Source organism: Pleurodeles waltl, chromosome 12 (assembly GCF_031143425.1).
Source record: "Pleurodeles waltl isolate 20211129_DDA chromosome 12, aPleWal1.hap1.20221129, whole genome shotgun sequence".
In the NCBI taxonomy this organism is placed as follows: Eukaryota; Metazoa; Chordata; class Amphibia; order Caudata; family Salamandridae; genus Pleurodeles; species Pleurodeles waltl.
In genome coordinates this window covers 661988373-662006734 of record NC_090451.1, presented here as the reverse complement: position 1 = coordinate 662006734, position 18362 = coordinate 661988373, and positions in this window count along the sequence as shown.

The window sequence follows — 18362 nt, the reverse complement described above, 5'->3', positions numbered from 1 at the left end:
ATAACGTTGATGGAATTCCTGCAGCTGTAAAACGCAACTTCTCTAACTTTTGTATGTGAAGCATGGTGAAACGTGCTTCCCTTTTAGCCATTGTATGTTGTTCCTTCAACAAATTAAATGCAGAAAACAAGTCACTACTGTTAATATACTCCCATGGAACTCACCCGTGTTTGAGAGCCTGTAATGTCCAACCTAACTGCATGATGGAACTCAGCTGACTTTGTTCATGGGATAAAAGGCACATGTCATTCTGAATTATGTCAATCGCAGATGACAATATGTTATTGATGGAATAAATCATGTTGGACAGAGTATTCATGCCGTTGTTGACAACAGCTAAAGCCTTTTCAAAATTTTGTCTATATGCCTTAAATGCGCAGCAGCTTCTATCTGGGAAAGCTTCAAGATCTCATTATATATGGCCTAGATGAATCTTTTAGAGCGTGGCTTTCTTGGACTTAACAAGAAGTCCTGTAAGTCTGTATCTTCAAAAAGAATGTTAAGATGTTCTTTAACCGTGAATAACTTGTTAGTCTGTACTCACTGCTGGCACAGTTTACCCACACTGTATGTTGTAACCATACCTGTGTGTTGACTCGAGACAAAGTGAGGGTCTGGCCAGCTAATTTTGAAACCCCTTGAGGAATTCACAAAACGTGCATGACACCCATTTGTGTCTATTTGCCATAATAACCACCTACCAGGACAGGAAAGTGAAGAGTTATAGGTACCAGCCTGAACCTTTGCATTTAGTTCTTCTTCTGTGGCATTCAGGAAGGATTGACATTTATTCAATTTTACTGGTGTGGGGATACTGCGCTCATTCATTTATTTATTTCATTTTTGCTAACCCTAGACACAAAGTCTGCTGAATTGTGTCATTTAAAAAGATAATTTGCACATGAATAAAGCACGCTCTAAATAAAGCTCCCCTACCCCTCATTAGCCAAGCTGGTGTTTGCCCATACACTTTTTACATCAATAGTATTCTTCCAGTATTCGTAACCTTCAACTGTGCAAATCCTAAAACGATCTGATCGACCCTGGCAAGATGAATGTTGAGGTCGTCATCTGTGAGATAGATGTCATCCACATAAGACAACGCCTCTAGATCAATATCATGTCATATTGATGTTACACTGGCTGAGAACAGCCCTGGGCTGTTCTTGTAGCCTTGGGGCAAACTGCAGAAATGTTTTGTGAGCCAAATGAGAATGCACCCAGGTCCCGACTTTTGTGTGCTACGTTTTGGCAGAAGGAACTATTGGAGATATCCAAGGTTGTTTTGACTTTTTTAAGCACTATGTTGTTAATTAGTGCTGTGCTATGTGAGTTTTGTATAGTGTATGTGCGTGAATGACTGTTTAAATATCTGTAATCTAAGACTATTCTGTATGAATGGTCGGGTTTTTCAACAGGGGATAACAGGACATTCATTGCAGAGACACGGGGCTCAATTACACCCTGTTACTCGAGCTGAGTGAGGATCTCCCTCACTGGAGCTTTTGCTTTGTGTTTAACAAAGTCTGTCTCCCTCAGTTTTGATATTTAGATCATAAACCCTGTCGGGTGGGAGAGCGCACCCATCCGCAGCCTCAACTGCAATAGAATCGCTAGTTTCACGTATTCATAATGTTGATATGGAGGGCCCCTCTCTCGCTACATCTATCCGGTGCATCCTGAAAGGGACGAGAGGAATGTGAATCAGTATATCTGTCTAGAGCTTTTATATTTTTTCTGTTTCTGAGACTGTACCTCCTGTCGGAGTTCTCCGGGTGTGAGGAATCTGCTCTCTGACTTCATCTGTCTTTAAATTGTTTTTGTTTATGCCAGAGCGTTTTAGAACACTCCTGTACTTGTTTAATACCTCCCTTAGGGGTGGTACTCTATTTTTAAAAAAAATTCGGCTTGGCTCCCAAACGTATCCCATCCTATACTGGTATAGATGTCTGAAATTATTTTCAGTAGCTGTTTCTCCTGGTGCAAATTAGGAATCTCTCAGAGCTGCTGGCGTATAGCCAGTGCTACCACTTCCTCTTTAATGTTACTGAGTATGCTTGAGAAGACTGCTTCAAAGTTACACATTAGTTTCATCCCTAAATCTAGGGCTGGAGCAGCACCGTGCTTATTCTGAATTTGTTTTAACACTTCCGATAAATTGGCAAGTGTTGGGGTACCATGTGTGGTAGTATAAATTGCAGCTAGGACTGTACCCCATGTGGCACAGTCATTCACAGAGGGAACCATCCCGAAAGGCAAGCACATTGTGAGAATTGTATGTTTTTCCTGTGGTCCTGTACGGGGAAACACAGCTTCTAGCTGATTTGTTTTCTGGGATATTCAGAACGGGATTTTCTCTCTTTCTGTGGTTACTTTATCCATCATAGAATGTACTGTTTATGGATTAATCCCAGTAGTAGCAAATTGGTATCCAGCCAGTACTGGGCGTCCTGGTGTAATGTTCAGAGTTCGCATTACGAACTGAACAAGTCCTCTATATAGTGTTACTAGCCCAGGGTATAGATTGCGCAGATCAGCTGCCTGCATGTTTTGAATACCTGGGTGAGGTGTGTATGGGCAAACATAGGCCACGTAGGTCCTTCATTCCCTAAGGGAATACCTGTTGTTTATGAGACAGTGATAGTCAGGGTATCCGTAAATTAGTGCCTAAACACCATCGTTGGTGGCGCCATGTCGTAGTTTGACTCTTGCTCTAGGCAAGACTGCTTGTTTGAGGATGACAGTACTTATGTTTGTAGGCGACTATGCCAATCCTACAACAAGTCGCAACTGTTGTCCAATATCAGAGTACCTTGATTTGATTCCCTCAGGAGCAGAAGACTAATCCTCAATTCCCAACCCAAGCCACTCGCAACGGATAGTTCCTCGTTTTGAGCACTCTGGAAGGGGAAAGGGGAATGGGATAAGAGAGACTGTCTCAGAGGTTCGCTTCTTCTTTTGTTCAGTCTGCTAGACCAGTGGTTCCCAACCTGTGGTCTGGGGACCCATGGGGGTCCGCGACGGCTTAGAAAATTAAATAATATTAACAGATTAGGTGCCCAGCTTTCAGTAATGACTCGGTAGGGGGTCCCCAGATTACAAAACATGATTCAGTGGGGGTCCTTGGGTCCCAGTAATGATAAAGTGGGGGTCCACAGATGTCAAAAGGTTGGGAACCACTATGCTAGACTGTTCTATATTTATCTTGAAGCGACACCTGAAAAATTACAATCACAATTACTAGGGACACATTGTTTTATTTAACACCTATAACACTACCAACAATGAATTAGGTTTTTTCTTCTATTATACTCCAGACTCTTTACCTGCACTTTCTGAGGAATTTGCCTCTCTCTTTCCCTCAACTGGTACATAAGGATTATCTGATATTTGATTGCGATAATAGTCAATTTGATGCTGTCTTGTTGAATACCATTGTCTCCGTAGGCATGTTTTATTAGTTCATTCTTGCCTTAATTTCCTTTTGTAAATAGTGGTTGTTATATATATATATAGATAGATAGATAGATAGATAGATAGATAGATAGATATAGAATTAAATACTGTCATATGGAATTCTTATTGGCTGTCTTTTAAATGTTCGTAGGTAACAATGCTTTTTGTTTGAGATTCTTCTTGTAATGTTCGCTGCTTGAAATTCAGCCGACAACTCTAACACCCTGCCGACTACTTCAAAGTCTGTAGCGTCAAAATACCGTTATAAATAGGCTCTCTGGCGTATTTTGGGATTGTTCATATCAAGTGTTTCCATAGATTCCAAGCGTAACTCTCAGGATGCTGTGAATCGCCTTGAAACCTTCAACAACTTTACATTGTCAAGATTTATCTGAGACTTACTTGAATTGTTTGTTAATTATTATGGACTACAGTGCCTTTGCCGATAACTTTTACCTGGGTGTTCCTGTGAACTATGGTGCCTATGCCGACAACTTTTACTTCAGGATAAGCGCTCTCATATTTCACCTTCGGACTCCAGTCAGAAGTCAGTTGAAGTGTGCTATGCTCAAGCAGCGCACACCTATTAACAATTAGATTGTGGAAGAGCAACACTAGAACGGTAACTTCTGTCGGCACAACCTAACGGCCATCTTGGATGCCTCTCTCTGTGCAATAACTGTAATATAACTTGACACAATACTTTCCATAAGGACGGCGTCTCTGCTACTGTGGATACCTTTTGAATTGCAAATATTTTGCTCTTCTCCCACTCTTCACAGGAGTCAAAGCAGTGCAACCTAGGGGGTTCTTGACATCCAAACCCTCGCGGCTCACAAGCAGCACCTCACCAAAAACTCAAACAGTGAAAGGTGATTTGTGGCAGCCTTTACGCATGGACTCATGAGTGCGATATATCAGGGAGTGTTGTGGTTAAATGGAGATATGACCCCTTTCCCACATGAACAACATGTCTCTCTGTCAAACACACAGGCAATGAAGGAGATGCAGTAAAGTCTTAATAGGTCTTAATTAACAATACTACAATCTACAATAAATTGCATTTGCTGCAATGATTAGGAGAATGAACAGTGCAAGAAGCAAAATTGTGAACACGAGTCATTAATACAAAGACCCCCACCATCTTGCAATAACATAAAATGACATGAGATATGATATATGTCTTAATACCCAAGCATGATGAATCTAACCCCTAACCTGACAAGAGCTAGGTGTGATAAACCTAATCTGCCAGTACCATGCCCATGAGAAGAGCCCCCAACCCTCATTACTTTGGAATGAGGTCTCTAGCTCGAGACTCTGGGGGACACGAAGACAGGGTCAGCATCAAGCCGACGTGTAGCATGGATGGCGTCCATGGCATCTGATAGGAATCCCTCTGACTATCTGCCTGTGTGAGATGTATTTATACAGATCTGATCTGACCCCTGACGTAGGTCTTTTCCCCAACAATAGATAACAAGACATGTTTGGGACGGCAGTTATATAAACAATTCCCTGGAAAGCGCAAAGAGGGAAAGTACCTAATGTGAATACCTACAGTTTGTTTATGTTTGTCACTTGACAGTGATGCCTTAGCAGAGTGGCACTAATAGCTTGAAACTAAAACATTGTCCTAACTAAAAACAATGCAGCCATCATGGAAAGATATAATTAACTAATTGTGTTAAAACAGAGCAAGCTAAGTAGGGTAAAAGTCATTGGGTGACAGAGCACAAGTCTACGAGCCAGAAGGCTAAGCTAACTCCTGCTTCTCATTAGAACAAGATAGGATTCACTACATCTGTAGTTCCATATAAACTTTATCTTTTACTCTGCTTTCAAATTATGTTTATTGTTACAATTTCAAACGTATCATGACTCTTGCTGCTCTTTTCATGACCTGAAACACATATTTCTCCAACTTGGACGACAGGGACAACAAGGCATGATAGTTTTTCCAGTAACTTCTCAACGTGCATGATGAACAGTGCTAACAATAACACAAATGGAAGCCGTTTTGAAAGTCCCTGAAGTCAAGCGTCCAATAAATGTTAAGGGCATTGATTGATTACATAAAAACGTATAGGAGCCAAGCCCTCCTGGACGCAGTGCATATTGCATCTTTGGCCTTATGACAATCCTCATCCACTATGTGTAGGACTCAATAATGGCTAAAGTCTTCTGAAGGATGGTGCTGCTGAGGCCCCTTTTGGAAGTAGTAATGTGCTTGTACAAACTGTCTGGCTAACTCCTTATCTTACGTGGACAGGAACAGAAAGGAGAACACACTTAACCAGCCAGTCTGGGTGTAATTGCAATTGTAGATGTGAAGGAAGAAAATTAGAAAACTGACAAAATGGGTGTTTTTATTCCTGGTTTGGAACACGTGAAAGCGACTAAGCTAAGGAGCAACAGACACTTAAGATCATATGTTTATCTTGCCAAACAATTCTAAAATTCACCTTTTATCTTCTCCTAGGCTGTTTTTTTTTTTAATCATGTTTTCTTTAATTTAAAAGTAAATTTTTCCACAGCCTACTATGATCAGATGCTTGTTACTTTCAAAAAGCTCTTGAATACCAAACTTTTTTAACAGAACTAAAGTGAAGTTTAAAGTTTTCTTGGGAGTAACCAAATAAAGACAGTTCTCCAGTATTGGATCTTTCATAGATTCACATGCTTGAATCATCCCCGTCGTCGACGTGGGAGCCTCACGGTAACGTTTTGAAACCATTAGGCCTCAGTAGGCCCCATAGGATATGTTATAGCCTATCCACCTTGTTTTGTGAAAAGACCCAAGCTTCAGTGCCAACCAATCAGGCTTCAGCACCCTCCCAAACACTCACAACAGAGGCTGATTTCCCTCAGATTGTTTACCGCAGATCGTGTGAAGGGAGTCTCCCTGAGCTCTGCTCAGTTTACCTTTTTCTGACAGGAATTGTTTTCTCTCAGGAACCTAGCTTTCCAGCTTTATCATGTCTGAAAAGACAAAAAAGGGTCTGTTCAGAGACTCTGGCAGTTGTGGGAAGAAAAGACTACATGTTGATGACCCCCACAAAAAGTGCATTTACTGCCTCCATCAGGACCACAAGGTGAGAGACTGCAAGATCTGTCGCACCTTCAGTCAAAAAACCCTCAAAGACCATGAGGGTAGGCTTCTCTTGTGGCTGCAGAAACAGAAAGCCATGGAGCATCCTTCCTCAGACGAAAGCGAAGCGTCGTCTCATGCTTCTCACTCCCAAAAAAGAACAGGTGAGAGAGGAAGATTGCCTGATGAGCCACCGAGGAAGATGGCCAAAAAGATGAAGCAGGTCTCTACTGAGGCAAAAAAGGGTGTTTCCCATTCAGAGACCCACACAACTTTGCCAAAAAAGGTTCCTTTAGAGCCTACTTTGCCTCTACACAGGAAGAGTACTGCGAAAAGGGCATCCCTGTCTCTGTCACCCCAGAAAGATCCGGTAAAATCCTCTTCAGAAAAAAGGCGCCTGTCGACGACCACCCCGTCGACGACGGTGTCGACGGTGACATCAACGACAGTGTCGTCGACGTTTACAACGGCAGTCTCATCGATGATCATGACGTCACCATTATCGTCGACGACGATAATTATAGCTAAAATATTTAAGAAAGCTTCGTCGACTAACACGTCGTTGACAGCGGAGGCTTCGTGGGTCCACCAATCGACCAAGGCACTTCCGTCGATGAAGCACCTCTCAATGAGGTTTAAGAAGGGCACACCGGCAACGACAGCACCGTCGGCGATACAGGTGCCGACAGGAGAACCGTTGACTAAAGTACCGTTGACTAAAGTACCGTTGACTAAAGTACCATCGACGAAGGAGCCGTTGACGAAGGAACCGTTGACGAAGGAACCGTTGACGAAGGAACCGTCGACAACGGCACCGTCGACGAGCGAACCGTCGACGAGGGAACCGTCAACGAGCATATCGTCGACAGCAGTGACAATGTATAAACCATCGACCCTCCCGGGTACTCCACCGGACCAATCGTCAACAATGATGGCTTACTCTCAAGAGGATTCAACAAGATTCTTGCCTCTTTCACTCATCACCATGGGGGACAAATCTTCTGATATTCTTCCAATGCATACCTCCCCGAGCAAAGTATTGCCATGTCCCCCACAACATCTCTTGGATGATGATGATGACGCATACTCCCAAGATGAGGGAATGTTTGGTGCAGCGAGTAGCCTGTCTCAGCTGCATGTAAAATGCCAGGACTTTGATGTGGAAGATGAAGGGCAGTACCAGCCCAACTATGCTTCAACATCATACCCCCCGGCAGAACAACAATTATCCCTTTCCATGACAAGCACATTGGTGGCAGACCTTCAATCTATGCTCAACGACTACTACAGAAGATTTCCACCATCAACACCTACCACACCACCCAGGCCTCAAACCCACCAGACGCCTCGTTAAACCCCGAGCACCAGTCTCCCGGAGACGCCGCACACTGGCATACCATTAGGTAACCAAACGCAAGAAGCTCATCCCTCGTCGGACGACGAGAGGGAAGAGGGTGAGTTAAGAGATTCAGTGACCAGTGAATGGGATGATTACCTCGTCCCCACACCATCTCCACCTCCAGCAGGTCCAGTGGATTCGCCTCCAGAGGACATAGGAGGTTTTCATAATTTGATTGAGAGAGCGGCAAAGCGATTTGGCCTTTCTATTATTTCTCATGAAACAGAGTACTTCCTTTACGACTTCAAGGAGCCATCAAAGAGATCGGTAAGGGTGATACCGATAGTAGACTTCTTATGGCAGGAAGGGTTGAAGGCGATGAAGAATCCGGCGACAGTGCCTTCACAAATGCCAAGGCTAGAAAAGAAATATAAGGCCCCGGATGATTCTCCGGCCTGTTTAGTATCGCAACCGAAACCGGATTTGGTGATATCGCCGGCAGCGCAACGACGTTCTAGAAACCCTTCCACACCCATAGCATCTCCCCCAGGCAAAGAAGGGAGGAGATTGGATACTATCGGGAAACAATTCTCCTCTGTAGCGGCGGTCACAGTCAAGGCAGCTAATTCCCTGGCCATCCTAGGGAGATATGATCGCCAGAGGTGGGCAGACATGTCTGCTTTCTTGGATCTCTTGCCGGAGGATGTCAAGGTGGAAGCGAAGAAGGTGTTGCAGGAAGGAGAACGGATTGCGGCAGAGATTATAGACAGCGCAATAGACATTTCTTTAACGGGCTTCAGGCAATTGGCTGGTGCAGCAGTCTTACTTAGGCATGGATGGCTAAAGGCTACATCATTTCGACCGGAGGTCCGGAGCCTGGTTCTCGACATGCCTTTTGATGGTGAAAGTCTGTTTGGGAAGCATGTCGACGACATGTTACAAGCCATCAAAACGGATACGGATACGGCTAAATCATTAGGTACCTTACAGTATAAAAAGCAACCTTTTTGACGAGCAAGGGGAAGAGGAGGGTACTCCTTTCGAGGGGGCTACCATCAGTACAGTACAGACCCCAGTATCAGTCTTTCTCCACAGGATCCCGAAAACAGTACCACCAGCAACAGCAGCATTTCCGGTTGCCACCGGCCGCGGCCTATAAACATCCAGCAAGAGGAAGAGTGGCTGCCAGAGGAAGGGATACGGGCAGGAAACAATGACCTACCAGCCATACCAGAATTCTTCCCCTCACCAATCTCGAGGGTTGGAGGTCACATCACTTCTTATTTCCTTCAATGGGCAGCAATAACATCAGACAAGTGGGTACTCGATATAGTGGCCAGAGGCCATACTCTGGAATTCACACAGACACCACCAGCTGTTCCCCCATCAGGCCCTCCGCCCCGAGGGTGAACCAACTCCTCAAGGAAGTACAAGTGATGCTGGGCAAAGGAGCAATAGAACTGGTCCCTTTTTCTCAGAGGAACAGGGGATTCTATTCCCGCTTCTTTCTCGTAAAGAAACCCTCCGGGGACTGGCGCCCCATTCTGGACTTAAGAGCACTAATAAGGTTCCTAAAGAAACAATTGTTCAGGATGGTGACACTACAGGATGTCTTGCGCCTTTTAAATACTGGAGATCTTATGGCATCCCTAGACCTCCAGGATGCTTACTTTCATATTCCAATACACCGCAACCACCGCAAATTCCTCAGGTTCAAAGTAGCTGGTATGCACCTCCAATTTCGAGTTCTTCCATTCGGTCTGAAATCGGCCCCCAGAATTTTCACAAAAATGTTGGCTCCTATAGCAGCACATCTCCGCCAGTCGGGCATGCAGGTTTTTCCCTACCTAGACGACTGGCTCATAAAGGCACCTTCAAAGCCTCAGGTGATATGTCATATTTCGGTTTGCCTCCAACTGTTAAACAGCCTAGGGTTTGTCGTCAATTATCAAAAATCTCAGCTTCACCCCACACAGGTATTAAATTTCTTAGGAGCATTACTAGACACGGTCCACAGCAAGGCGTATCCGTCTCACGAAAGAAAACAAAAACTGACCTCCCTAGTACGCAGACTCTCTACAAAAAGTTTTGTTTCAGTCCGCACCTACAAATCATTGCTAGGGATGATCTCATCATGCATTCCGCTAGTCCCAGATTGCAGACTCCATATGCGAACCCTGCAAGAACAATTGGATGTAAGGTGGACTCAGGTGCACGGTTCGTTCGAAGACAGAATTCGCATAACACCTCTAATGCAAACCACCATGAAGTGGTGGGCAACGCTGACCAATTTGTCCAACGGACTCACATTCCTTCATCAAGTACCCTGTTACATAGTAACAACGCATGCTTCTCTCGAGGGATGGGGTGCACACTGCCAGGATCTGCAAATCACCGGATCCTGGAATGCAAAAGAGGTTCGGCTACACATAAATCACCTGGAGCTCAAAGCGATAGACCTAGCTCTCAAAGCTTTTTTGCCAAAACTTCAAAACTCAAGCGTCTTAATCAGAACGGACAATACAACCAGCATGTTTTATCTAAACAAGCAGGGGGGCACAAGATCTCTACAACTCTCGCAACTGGCTCAGGATATCTTGAAATGGGCCATCAAGCACAACATTTCGCTCAAAGCGGAGCATGTGCCAGGACAGACCAACGTTCTGGCAGACACCCTGAGCAGGACAGTGATACCATACCACGAGTGGGAGCTAGACCAGAAACTTCCCAATCTTTTATGGGGCAAACCAAATCTCAACCTGTTTGCCACATTCGAGAACAAGAAATGCCAGTATTATGCAAGTTGGCTTCCCCAGAAAGGATCGTGGGGGAATGCGTTTTCGATGAGATGGTCCAGGGTCTATGCCTACGCTTTTCCTCCGATCCCGCTCACACCGAGAGTCATCAACAAAATGAAGACGGAGGAGTGTCGCCTTCTGTTGATAGCTCCCAGGTGGCCCAGACAGGTCTGGTACACGGAGCTCCTAATGCTCTCCGAACAGCCGCATGTGCAACTCAAACAGAGTCCAACCCTCTTGACAATGCACCAGGGACAAGTCAGGCATCCAGATCCGTCAACTCTTCACTTGTCGGCTTGGCTCCTGAATTCAGTGAGTATGTAAATCTGAACATTTCCTCGGAGTGTAGAGAAATCTTAGCCAAAGCTAGAGCTGACACTACCAATAAAACTTACAAACTTAAATGGAAACGTTTTTGTATATGGTGTGCAGCAGAAGGTATGCATCCTATTTCTTCTCCTCCAGAGCATATACTACCATATGTGTTGCTCTTGGCAAAGTCAGGACTTTCATACCCCTCCATTCGAGTGTATCTGGCAGCAATCTCGAGATACCGTAGATCACAAGACATGGTCTCATTATACTCCACCAGGATTGTGAAACAATTCATGAAGGGCCTGTTCCGTGTTTTCCCACCAGTCCGGAAACCTCCGCCGTTATGGTCCCTGAATATCGTATTAATGCAACTCATGAAAGCTCCCTTTGAGCCGATCCACAGAGCCGATCTCAAATTCATCTCATGGAAGACAGCATTACTACTAGCTCTTACTTCAGCCAAAAAAGTCAGCGACATTCAGGCCTTCACTACTAAAGAGCCTTTCCTCCAATTTACAAATTCCGGTGTAATCCTGAGAACAAATTCTAAGTATATCCCAAAAGTTCCTTCAACTTTTCACTTGAATGAACCAGTCATCTTAAAAACCTTTTTTCCAAAGCCACAAACGGAAGCGGAAAAGACATTACATTCTCTGGATATAAAAAGGTGACTAAAATTTTACCTACAGAAAACACAAGTCATACGTCAGTCTGACCAGTTATTTGTTGCATTTGGTGGAACAAAAAAGGGCCACGCAGTGTCCAAACAGACTATAGCCAGGTGGATTGGCCTGGCAATCCAATTCTGTCATGCTAAGGCTGGTAAACCGCTCCACAACAAGGTGAGAGCCCATTCTACAAGATCGGTAGCCACTTCAGATGCACTCTTCGCTGGGGTGCCACTGCATAGCATCTGCAGAGCGTCCACATGGTCCAGCCAGCATACGTTTACAAAACACTATTGTCTCGAAGAAACGAGTAACATTGATGCAGCGGTGGGGCAGGCAGTGCTGAGGCATCTATTTCGTTAAGGTGAGCCTCTTACAACATCCCACCACCACAGTCAAGGTATGTTCGATATTGTTCTTCAGTTTCTTTAACATCTAATTTTATATTACAGTGCTGATTACTCTAATATTTTGCTTCATACTAGTCGTAGTACCAACGTTTCTTCATATTGTGTTAAAATGTTGTAGAGATTTTAAAACAACAGCGGCACATTTTGTAGCATAATTTTCAGGCATACAGTTTTTTCTATTACTGTTATATGTATTAATGTTATTGATATCAGTTGGAGAATTAAAACAACATGCAGATTAATTCACTAATTCTCCAACATTACTGCTCGTTACTCTGATTCAAGCATGTGAATCTATGAAAGATCCAATACTGGAGAAGAAAATTAGTTACTTACCTGTAACTGCAGTTCTCCAGTATTGGTATCTTTCATAGATTCACATGCGACCCACCCTCCACCCCTCAGAGGCTCCCCTAATATACAGATATTGAACTTCACACTTGTACTAGAAAATCTGAGGGAAATCCGCCTCTGTTGGGAGTGTTTGGGAGGGTGCTGAAGCCTGATTGGTTGGCACTGAAGTTTGGGTCTTTTCACAAAACAAGGTGGAAAGGCTATAACATATCCTATGGGGCCTACTGAGGCCTAATGGTTTCAAAACTTACTGCTTTGTGTATTTAAAGTTACTGTGAGGCTCCCACCTCGACGACAGGGGTGATTCAAGCATGTGAATCTATGAAAGATACCAATACTGGAGAACTGCAGTTACAGGTAAGTAACTAATTTTGATCCTATGCATCTACCTGGACCTTAACTGATATGATTTCTGAACCTGCTTTTTTCATGCTGTTCCTTCATGTTGCAGCCCTCTGGTGTACTCATTTAAAATGTTGGTCTTCAGATAAAAACAGTAAATCAATAAATACATTGAAATAACTAAATAAATATAGAAAATATCTTGAGTATCCATCCATTTACTGTTAAAATACCTTTCCGAAGTCCAAGAAACGGTCACCTGTTGGTCATCTCAAAATAGGTTCCTATGCCGTGCCAACATGAGAATAAAATTATTTGGCAAATACCACCGTATTGAGCCAGAATACCACTCCCTATCAGACTAAGGGCCTGATTTAGAGTTTGGTGGAGGGTTTACTCTGTCACAAATGTGACAGATACCCCATCTGCCGTATTACAAGTTGTATAGGCTATAATGGAATTGTAATAGAGCGGATGGGATATGTCACTTTGTGATGAAGTAACCCCCTCCACCAAACTCTAAATTAGGCCCTAAGTCCTCCGATCAAGGTATGGTTATTGCAGCTACCTTTCTCTAGAACTACCCAAACATATGATTAATGCATGTGGTGGCTGCAGAATGCAGCAGCTGTAGCCACTTCCTATTGAGAGCAAATTTCTACCAGCATTGCCAGAGACACATGTCAGGTGAATATTCATGCATATTCAATGCAAACTGTGTTGTTCCTAAATCCCTGTGATGGATTAGTCCTGCTTATGAAACCACCCACTTAGAAAATTAAGTGGGAGTGGCTGTGTGTTTCCAGGATTGGGTTTAGTACTATGCAAGTCCATTCCAAGATTCCTGTGTAGAGAGATCATTTCACCTATCTACCAGAAGCAGAATCATGTTCAAAGCATTGTGCATTGACTCAAACCCCCCTTATGGTTGTGCATTTGGAATGCATGTTGTCCTTCTTTGAAAGTCCATTCAGTCTTGGTTGTGGAGATAGGTCAACTTCTCACCTTCCATACGTTTTTTAAACTATGTTTACTTATCCTTTCTGAGAAATCTCTTGTGATTTCCAGCATGTCTAGTCATCCAGTTCTGTTTTAGTGCCAAGAACTCCTGGTTGTCCTAGTAAGTAAATAAAGGAACAGCAATTGGATGCAGTAAGCCCAGTGTGAATTCAAGTGCTGGGCATGATACTGCACTTCAGACCACTCGGGTCAGTAAATTTCTCTTCTGCTGCCAGTGCGTCTCCACTTGTGCTCCAGCAAACCTCTGGGACCAAGAGCTGGTTGATTTATGTTTAGTGGTAAGGCAGCTGGCTATGTGGACACCAGCAGAGGCAGCAACAGGTATCGTATTGCAGACTGGAGTTACAGAACAAGCATTTTCTCTAAGGGTGTAGGATAAAGGCATAAATTAGTTGTACCTGTGGTACTATTAGCCCTAGAATCTGCTTGGGGAACCTCGCCCAGTATTATTATTTTTTTCACGGTATTGCACAGTAAAGGCATGAAGTACTTGGTAGAGGAGAGCAGTGCATATTCTTTAAGTTCTGGGCCTTAAAAGTTTTCTTAGGGAGGTGGCACTGCTAAATCTGAGGTTGCTCGGTTTTGATTTCCCCCTCCTGCCCCTTTCTAACATAACCCAACCTTTTCATTTTTCTCACCCTGTGGGCTATTTTCATCTCGTATTTTCCCTCTGTCACTGTTTTCCTCTTTTGTGTTTCACCTTTGTTCTTCATTTGTGCCGTACTCTGTCGTGCTCTGTGACAAATTCCAATGGTGAAAAGTAAGTCTTGGTCCCCAAAAGATGTTGAACCACCGGCTGCAAACACTGCTCAAAGGCACTGGAGAAGGGTCTCATCACATTTTGTCCCCACTTTTGGGTGATTGAGTTTGTCGCTCCTAATGGTTTTTGGCTTGAATCAGAATAGTTTTGCACATGATAGCTTTGAGTTTTAGATGCCGCCGCCTAACCCATTCCTTCTGTTTAGCTCACCGATAGTCAATACCTTTTTGTTTTTAATAAACATACATATACTGTGCATACTTTGATGGGCGATGAGTCAGACCTCTTCATCCATTGGTGAGCTGCAGTGTCACACACGTTTTGCTTCCACCCACCTCAACATATAGCATGGGGGAGAGTCAACCCATGCCAGCCATTGGCTCATCTATGAGTGACAGCGTTCTGCTGGTGCACAATGTAAAAATAATTACTCTCCTACAGCGCCAAGGACTGCATGTACAATGTGTGTTTTTACATCAAAATAGATATGTTGGCTTGTAGACAGCAATTGTTTTTGTACAGTTAGTGCCTTCATATTAAAAAAAAAACACCTATAAGCAAAATAAGCATTGGCAATGCCAAAAGGTCAGCAGCCGAAGCCAGGCCTAATGGCTTTGCCAATGATAGTTTTCATTTGCTTCGTGTTTCCTCCCCCGTTTGGGTGCAGTCCACCAAGTGCAAGTGGGCCACCCCTACCCCAGCTGATGTGAAATGTGACTTTGTGGAGCTATGCACAGAAGCAGGTTCTTTTTAGAGGAAGAAAGATAAACACGCGATATTCAAAGAATTCACACTGGCACCAGGAGAAGGGCGGCTCGCTTTGCACACAGCAACCACGTGCTAGCGCTCAGATCTCCTGTAAATGTGCCTATTCATCCCCGGGAAGGAAAGTTGCACTACTTTGCTGCCTTCCATGTTGTCCCCACCTTCTCCTGGGAGAACCGGCTCGAGTGGTGAGGGGGAGCCTAATTCCATGCAGGTGAAACACTGGGCTCTTTGTTCAAGAGGTAGACAAGGCTGCCAGCGTGTGCCAACCGCTACTGTGCCCGCGCTCAGGTGGGTACGTCTCTAAGGACCTCCAGCCAAGGTTTCTGCTGCGGATATCGATGCAGTGGATTGTGATCCTGGTTTTATGTAGCGCTTCATATGCTCGAGAGAGGCCAAGAACCGCTACGATTCACTTCGGGTTCCTGGATACCCGTGTGGAGTGCAGGGTTGATAGGGTTAGTTAGAGGTATGTGGAAGTGTTGGGCAAGATCGATTAAGTTTGGAGAAGTGTTCTGAACATGGAGCATTGAAAAGGTAAGTTGGTCCATACTAAAATCAAGAGGGTGTCTGACAGATGGTTGCCTCTGAAAGGCCAAAAGGAAATGGATTAAGTTAAATCACATATTAGGCTTTGTCTGACAAGTGACTGAGTCCCAGGGTTAGCCATCTTCCAAGGCATACCAAACTGTTAAGAACTGTTTAGAAATCTCCTCATTTTCTTATGGACTAGTCCACCTCCCACAGCACGTCCACCTGGTCTCTTGGCCCTGTTCCTGCTGATGGATGTGCCTTGGTTTGTTCTCTTTATGACTTAAGACTTTTCAAATTTTACTTCAGATGAGTTCTTCCACATGGTACCTCCACCTGATAAAAATGGTGACGGCTACAGACTGCTTCTTCAAATGCTGCCACTGGCTGGCTTCAGCCTCGTATCCGAAAACCATGACCCTTGGTGTGGAGTTTATAAGCAGTACCTCCCTACAGGAATGCAGGTTTCCTGCCAGTACAAAACTGACCCAAAACAGAATTATCAAAACACCTAGGCAAGTAGAAAAATACGCTTTTATAGCCAGGAAACCATTATTGTGTTCAGCTCCTGAAAAAAGAAGTCACTAGATAATTTAGGAAGCAACCTCATGTCTACAATGTTGTGGCCTCCTTATGTATATAAAATCTGGCATTTTGAATAAGCTTGACAGTACCGGCCTACAAGGTGGTGCAAGTTACCTGGCATTTCTGGTCGCCCAATACCGGAGCTTGTTTTGATACTGTGGAGCTCCCTGATCAGGTCAGCCACTACCGAAATGGTCAGAGTAAAAAAAGTGGAATTTTATTGGTTCTAATCGTTGCTCTCGCTAGCCTCAATTACAGTCCTGCTGGAAATGTTGCTCTATACTTCCACCAATAAAGGACTGGCGTTCCCATAAGAGCCCTATTGTTATGTTTTAATGTGTCAAACATTAGACCACTCAAGTCACCCATTAGCCATATGACACCAGGATTATGCTGTAGACTGAAAGATCAGCAACTCACTGCAATAAAATGCCACCTTTAAGTCTAAAGAATCGTGTTTGAACCATAGTTGGCTGCAACTAAATGTTTCTAAATTGGAGGTTTTGGTGTTTGGCCAACACGCATTGGTAAACACTGAATCTTTCATTAGGGGTTTCTTGCAGTGCTTTGGAGAAACCATCCTAATAGCATATAAAGTCAAACATCTATAGAACATTTTGGACAAGGAGCTCACCATGAACAAACAATGAATTTGGTAACTAAAATTGCATCTCATTACGAGGTGTAGTTGAGAAAGTTCTTTTTTATTCACTACCAGTTTAGGTGCATTATAGTGGGGGGCCATAGTGATATCTTGGTTAGACTATTGAAACAGTGTATGAAAGGGGAAGATCTACTTTGCCAACTGTTATTGAAGTGTATCAGTTGGTTATGCTCTGCTGCAGTTACCCTTGACTGGCTTATTGTGCATCACTGCTGGCACAGGGCAGCCTGGCTCCCAAGAGCTCATATACATAGTATGTCCAGGCGAGGTCATGTATCATTATTTCTACTGGTGCTGTCAGGTCCACGAAATACCTATGTTTATCATTGTGAATCTTTTCTGGATTCACATGCTGTGCATTATTCTGTAATCTAGTGGCTGGGTCTGGAATTCTCTTCTAACAGTTCGCTTTTGTCCTTTTAAAAAAAAAAAGTGTCTATTTTGGAAATTGTAGCCTGGTTTCTTTATGTGACCACACTCAGAGATTCAAGGTTGTAGTTATTTTTGCTTGTCATTTTTAAGTATGTATCTCTGACTAGTAGGGTCAACCAGTGATGTAACTTTGTCTGACATTTCCAAGTCAGAAGAGGCCTGCCTTGGTCCGTCAGTTTCCAAATGAGAATAAACGATTATTGGCTGTAGGTAGACCAATCCAGAGTAGACGCTCAGTATCCGCAAGTGACAAGCTCATCTTGTTTGCATATGGGACATGATGGCGGATGTTAATATTGTCTCCTTGCACACAGTGCAGACAACAAAGCACGTTTTCGCTCCAGATACATCTCAGCGCCTGGCGGCTCTGCAGGGTGGAAGAAGAGCTGTGTCTTTCCTGTCACTAGACTTTAAAAAGCACTGAAACAATCTTGGCAATAGGTTTATTTTTCTTTCTCATTTCCACGTATTTAAAGCAAAGGCCCGAGACAGTGATTGACCCTCTATCAGGCGTTTGCCTGCTAGGAAACAAGGTTATATCTGACAAGGCCAGTGCCCGCATAAATCCTTACTTGCCAAATATCACTCCCCATTTGTTGGCTTTACCTTAAACTGTCAGTCAACTGATCTCCTATTAGAGTAGTCCTCATATACCCTAGCCCTAACACAATATCTAACTTCTTCCAATTCATTTTTTGCCTCAATTCCTTCTTCAACACATTAAATAAATTGGCATCCTTTGGAGTCACAGAACAGCTGCCGGATCGGATCCAGATTTTGATCTGTAGGAGAATTGAGGGCAAATACACATAACTGTAGAAACAGTGAGGCA